Raw genomic sequence first — 6,915 nt, 5'->3', positions numbered from 1 at the left:
AGAACAAGCCCATATTTCAAAGTTTCATTTAAAAAAAAATCTTACTAATATAAAAGACAAAACCCGTAAAATCTAAAAAATAATGTCTACTACATTAACAACCTTACAATAAAGCACAATAGAGAAAAGCAAACAGTGGAAGCATACATACTTAATGTACTGAGATTTTAAAAAATCTGTCACTCTAGAATTGTACATCCAGTTGGTATTTCAATCAAGAGTTAGGTCAAAATAGACAATGCCAGTCAAAGGAAGAGAGAATTTGCTACACACAGGTCTTGCTGAAAGAAATATTAATAGAAGCATTTTAAGAGAATGAAATTTAACTCAGAAAAAAAGTGCAGTATGAAATATAATAAAGAGCAAATAAATTAGTGAATGTGTTGTCTACTAAGAGCATTGATGATAATGACTAAGTTTGAAGGTTTAAAATAAAAATATAGACATGAAAGATGCACAGATTATTTTTTCAAAATTCTAAGGTTTTTGTACTTGGGGGGAGAATAACAGAGATATTCATTAAATTAAACATGGTTAAGGTAGGTATTTGTTAAGACAAGTATTAAACCATTAAATCTAAGTGAATTTTACTACTTTCATTAAACAAACAGATATAAAATTGTTACTGAGAGTGATAAATACATTGTTATCATTTCTCTAGACTACGTAGAGAAAAAGGTAAAGAAGAGTGGAACATGGGACAAAAGGTGAATTCATCATGGATGTAGCCAAAAGTGATGATTATAAGTAAAAAAATAAGGTAAGAATTTTGTGTTTCAGTCTTTTCAAACTGAGTAGTATAAAGAAAATCTGACTAATAAAAAATGAAAAATAATTTTTTTAAGAAAGCACAGTATAGAAAAACATACACACACACAAAATAAGGTAATGTGTCCAAACATATTAGTCTCAAAAAATATAGGTGAATGAAACTTCATTGTTTAAAATCAGAGATTTTCCAATTGAATTTTTAAAGCTATAATATGCTTATAAGATATGCCCAAACATAAAGTTCCCTTTAGTAAAATTGAAATTAAACATAAATAGAAGGTATCAAGTCTTCTTACAAAAGATTATATGGTAATATTAAAATGAGGGCCCTAACCAGTTTGGCTCAGTGGATAGAGCGTTGGCCTGCAGACTGAAAGGTCCCAGGTTCGATTCCGGTCAGGGGCATGTGCCTTGGTTGCAGGCACATCCCCAGTGGGAGGTGTGCAGGAGGCAGATGATCAATGTTTCTCTCTCATCGATGTTTCTAACTCTCTATCCTTCTCCCTTCCTCTCTGTAAAATATCAATAAAAATATATTAAAAAGTAAAAATAAAATGAGGTAACACTGTAAATAAAATATATTTATAAAGTGGGTAATTATTAGCATCTTAGCTATGCAAAGGTGGATTTTTTTCTGCTGTATTGATCAATATATTTTAAGTGTCTAGAATAGCATGTGGCACATAGGTGCTCTGAAATGTGTGTTGAGTGAATATTAAATAAACATTAATATAAAAATTATCAAAGAGTTAGTACAATTCTAAATCTATATGTAATTAATAACCTCAAAATATAAGTGAGCACACCTTTTATTACATGAATATAATTGGGTATGTGCACACATGTACACACACACAATTTTAGAAAAAGAAAAAAAATAAGAAAAGCAATTAGGAAGAAACTATAAACCTTGCAAAGAAATTCTCACTACCATCTGCCAGACTGTGCCACCTGTTTGAGCTAGACGATGTGACTGCTAAGGTACAGGTACTGTGACTCATACCAATAACACTGTTGTGTAACATCCAGCTTCTAATATATATTTGCTTATTTAATAATGGCATGAGGTGCACAGATAAATCAGTCATCTTGTTTAGCTGTCCCTGATGCTAAAAGGACAAGGTGATCTTCAAATTCTGTTTTCAGTGTGATTATATTGCTGTCTCCTCCACATTCTTCAATAGCATCTGGTGAGCATGCGATGAGAATTGTTAATTCACTCTAGCTGTAAAATTGGTCCAGGTTCAGCAGAGAGTGTAGGAGCAGCTGGTAAACAATACGAGATCCCACAGGCTTCACTAGCTAAATATACTTCAACAAGATGCCTGACTCATTTTTCCCCTCATGCTCTTCTCTTATCCGGTGATGCTGCAAAATTTGGCAAGCGTTTCTAGACAGAAAGCTAGGGTTATGGTGTGTGAGGGGGGCAAGCTTCCAAATCCAAAAGAAATAGCACAGCTCTGAAAAATAGTTTGGTAAGACTGAAACACAGAACTTGGATCTTACTGCTTTTCTTATAACTAGCATATGTGGTTACACCTATGATGAACTCATGGTACACCCTCTGTACCATTCTTCAGTCCTCTGTGCCTTTTTCTTCCACATAGTATAGAAAAACAATGCCAATGTAATGATCACTCTCAACAATTTCATATCTTTTTGTTTAATGAAAGAATACACTAAGCCAGTAAGACTTAGCTAGTAAAGATGTGTAGGTACCATCATCACCCCACCAGGCTTACAGTTTAAAACATAATTAATTAAACATAAGTTAAATATTTGCTAGGACCAGATGAGATCTGTTTTTGCAATCACCGAGTATTACACTTTGTTTGCATATTATCTTTGCAATGTCACAGTCTGGAGTCATGCCCAGGTGGACACCTACTTAACCTGTCAGAATGAGCTCTGAATCCTCATTAACTGTTGTGGGGCTGTGTGTGTGTGTGTGTGTGTGTGTGTGTGTGTGTGTGTGTATTTTGATTAAAAACAGTTTTTTTTCCAATTTAATGATTTTACTTTCCTACCTATGGTCAAATCCATACCAATGTACTTATTAAAGTAAATTATTTGAACATATTTCTGATATCACTTGTAAAGACAAGGACCACTAGATGATGCTAACATGAGGAAGAATAAATAATGAATATCTAGTTGCTAATATGAATGTATCATGGTAGGAAAATAAAAACAGCTCCAACTATGCAGTATTTCCCAAGAGAAAACCATTTCATGTCATCATCTAAGGTAGTGTCCAGAATGTCTGCAAAGGAGCTTTGTGGTTCATTTACTCCAGAATACTGAAATGAACTTTGTGATCTTTCAAGACAGAGAGTACCACTGGCTCAACAGTGAGATTAAAAACCAGCACTTCTCTCAAGGAGAAACACATTTCTATCACATGCTTATGTTCTTTGGTGAAATTAACCGGTCCTCCTGAGGCTGTCATAATTAATTAGAACTCTATTTTAAAAATAACATCTACTAGCAGAAGAATAGCTTCTCAAGACAACAATATGAATAGAAAAACAAGGGCAACTTTATCAGAGACTCAACTTTCTGATGTTTCGTTATCTAGTTTAAAGAACTATTAAGAAGTCTAGGAGGACGTGTCCACTACTTATGCAAAAATCAAAGTAACAAGAGTTGGTGAAGCAACAAAAATGGCCTCGCCTATTTGAAACAAAATGCACCAATATGCTCATTAAAACCCAAACTGCATCTCCTTGGGGTACCACATAAGTCATGACAGGGAGTAGTTAGCCCAGGTGGGATTGGAAGGTTAAACCAACCTATTGGGTTCTGGAACATGGCAAATGGGTCCCAGAGCTGAATCTTGATCAGAGTTCAAATTAATCACATAGGTACTGGACTTGTAGGGTGATCACTTGGTAAGGTGTATAAATGCCTAACCACTATGTTGTACAGCTGAAAATGATATATAATTTATGCCAACTGTAACTGAAACATACACTTAAAATTTTAAATTTTTCTGTATTGTAAGGTAAGAGAAATATTGGAAACATAGGTATCTTTATGGTTTGAGATAGGCTGTTTTCAGAGTAGGGAGGAAGCCTGCGTGATATTACTGTGGGTTGAGGCTGTTAAAGGTTGGGTTCTCTGGAAGCAGATGCTAAGATGGAGTCTATGGTACAAGGCTTATTAGGAATCAACACCTGTGAAAAGAAGGGTAAGAAGCAGGATAAGAAGAAGGAATTGTGGACAACAAAGCCTCAGGCAGGGACCTCGGGAGTGATCATTGCCTGTGAGTTGTCTTGCAATGAGCTGAAATGGCCGTTTTCCCTCACTCAGTCACCAGGAGCTGGAAGGGTAAGAGGTAGAGCTAAGGTGCCCCCTCTGGCTAAGGCAGATCCTGCAGACCTGCAGCTGCAAGCAGTCTGCTGATAACTCTCCTTACAGCTGCACAACAAGGCCTTACTTGAAGGAGAATCAGGCAGGGTCCTGTGTCTACCAGAGAAACCTATGGAGAAAGTGTTCCTCTAAGACAGTGGTTCTCAACCTTCCTAATGCCGCGACCCTTTAATACAGTTCCTCGTGTTGTGGTGACCCCCAACCATAAAATTATTTTCGTTGCTACTTCATAACTATAATTTTGCTACTGTTATGTAATGTAAATGTAAATATCTGATACACAGGATGTATTTTCATTGTTACAAATTGAACATAATTAAAGCATAGTGATTAATCACAAAAACAATATGTAATTATATATGTGTTTTCCGATGGTCTTAGGCGACCCCCTGTGAAAGGGTCGTTCGACCCCCAAAGAGGTCGCGACCCATAGGTTGAGAACCGCTGCTCTAAGAGACTCCTGTGCAATGAATGTCCAGAAAACATCAGACAGTGCTGCCTAAGGATCCAGTTAGTGTCCTTTCACATTTCATGGTTATTCATATAGCTGGTCCTTTGCCCTATTCTGACTGATTAACCCAGAAGTGTTCTCTTAGTGTTTTCTAAAGAACATAAATTTAATTTTAGTTAGAATTCATTAGAAGCACTTGTTGAAAATAAAAACGATGAACTGTGATCTCATGGAGTTTGGTTCCTGGGAGCAGTGCTGAGTGCAGGGTTAGCATTTTTGCACATCAGCAACGCTGACGTGAGTGATAGGCTGTTGGTGTTAGAGTAGGCAGATGGAAAGACATAAGCTGGGAGAGGCTGGCAGGGGCAGCTGGGGCTTGGGGGAAATAGTGTGAGATGTGAAAAACTGAAAGTAGACAACGGAGGTGGCAGGAACGATTCAGAGCCCCAAATATGGGGCACTCAGTTAGGTCTCAGCCAACTGAGCTGCCTGCTCAGGGCACTACGTTTGGTTTCGGCCAGCTGAGCTGCCCATTCAAGTCCCATCTGGAGTGTATTGTTTTCCTTCGAATAAATCCTCACCTGATTTTGCTCTTATTGTTGTCTCCTGTTTGAGTTCATTCCTACAAGCAAGACAAGAACTTGGGGCTTAGAGGTTATCTCTGGCCAGAGACCCCCTTGTCCATGGCTGACCCTGGTACCATGTCCTTGGAGGAAAACATCCCTAAAGCTTCAGTAAACCGCACTACAACCAACAGGCCTGAGCTTCAGAGTCTGGAAGAAGAGGGCCTTGTCTGGGAAAGGGCAGGAAGGAGCAAAAGGAGACCTCCCCCTGCAGAGCACAGCACACAGTAGTTAGGAGGCAAGGACCAGGCAGGCTCCAGGGGCAGCGTGAACAAGTGTGTCTTTGACAACTGTTCCAGGGTAGATGATCTTCAGGAGAAGAGAACAGATGCTTCTAAAAATACAAATAATGTGCCAAATGATGTACGTATTACATTGGGCAATGACAATTGCATATAAGATGGAAAGGAAGTATGAGATTTCAAAGTATCAGTTACCAAGTGTCTTTAGCCCATATAACAAGCCTCAGGATTTCCCACTTACAATGCGATCAGCATAATACATGTCTATTTAAACCCATCTTTTACTTAGCTTATAACCAATTCTAATAACTCTTATATCTAAATATAGAATAGTACAGCTCTGGAACCAAGAGAAAGTGTTAAGGACTACTAGTTACCTTTCTTTCAGCAGATTTAAAATTTTCTATTCATTATTCAAAAGACAGTTCTGTATTATCAAGTATTATGTATCTTCATTTATGCCCTGTGAATACATTTGACACATTTATCTAGAGCGCTGAATAATTTAGTGAACTGAGACCACTTGAGACTGAGCAACACTCATATTTGGAATGCCTAAGAGTTTTTATGGATTATTTAGAGTAAATCCAGAAACAGTGACAAAAAAAGTATTGCCAACCAAAAAGTAGAGATGTGTGAATATTTAATATCTGCTTAATTATTCCATATTTAGCAAAAGTCTACATGCTTTTGATACAATACCACACACAAAATATTTGAAATGCTTAAAAGAATGCAGAACATTCATTTTAAATAAAATATATTTTGCTTTTAATAAATAATATTTTAAAAATGTGTTGCTTCACTAATCTCAAACTGGTCATTCATATATTAGAATGTAAAATGAGGTGGTTAGAAGGCACCTAGTGACATGCTTAATTTGATATGACCTTGATCCTTTTGTTAAATCATAGAAGTTATGATCCTAAAAAAATTAATAATTGATGACAACAACATGATTTTGATGAGCTCGTTTTTATCAAATATAGCTGCCTGCTCTGTTACTCAGGGAATTCACAAATTAAAAAGAACTGTATTTGGAAATCTTCCATCTACTGCAGTGACAGCTCTGTTGAGTGGCTTCCACTTAGCTGGGTTATCAGTATATCTGCACTGGTCTGAGACAGTGGGAAATCGCACTGCCTGGTGGTCTAGGTGCAGAGAACCCTTTCCACAGGAGACCACACACTTGTACACTCATGCACTTCTGCTCCATCAATGATACCTTCCACAGACGAGTCAATTTTTGTTGTAATGGACCCTGCAAGGTGCCTGTAGCATACACTCCTCTATATCACTATATTAATGTTTACATCTTATCCTACCTTCAGGAAGTAAGCCGGAATTGCTATAAATAAAAATGAGCAACATTGCATTTGTCATTAGATATTAATGGAAGGATCCATGATACTAACGAATATGAATTAAAGGCATAGTCGAGGACAAAGGAGGACAT

Source organism: Myotis lucifugus, unplaced genomic scaffold (assembly GCF_000147115.1).
Source record: "Myotis lucifugus unplaced genomic scaffold, Myoluc2.0 scaffold_118, whole genome shotgun sequence".
Classification (NCBI taxonomy): domain Eukaryota; kingdom Metazoa; phylum Chordata; class Mammalia; order Chiroptera; family Vespertilionidae; genus Myotis; species Myotis lucifugus.
This window is presented reverse-complemented; position numbering follows the sequence as displayed.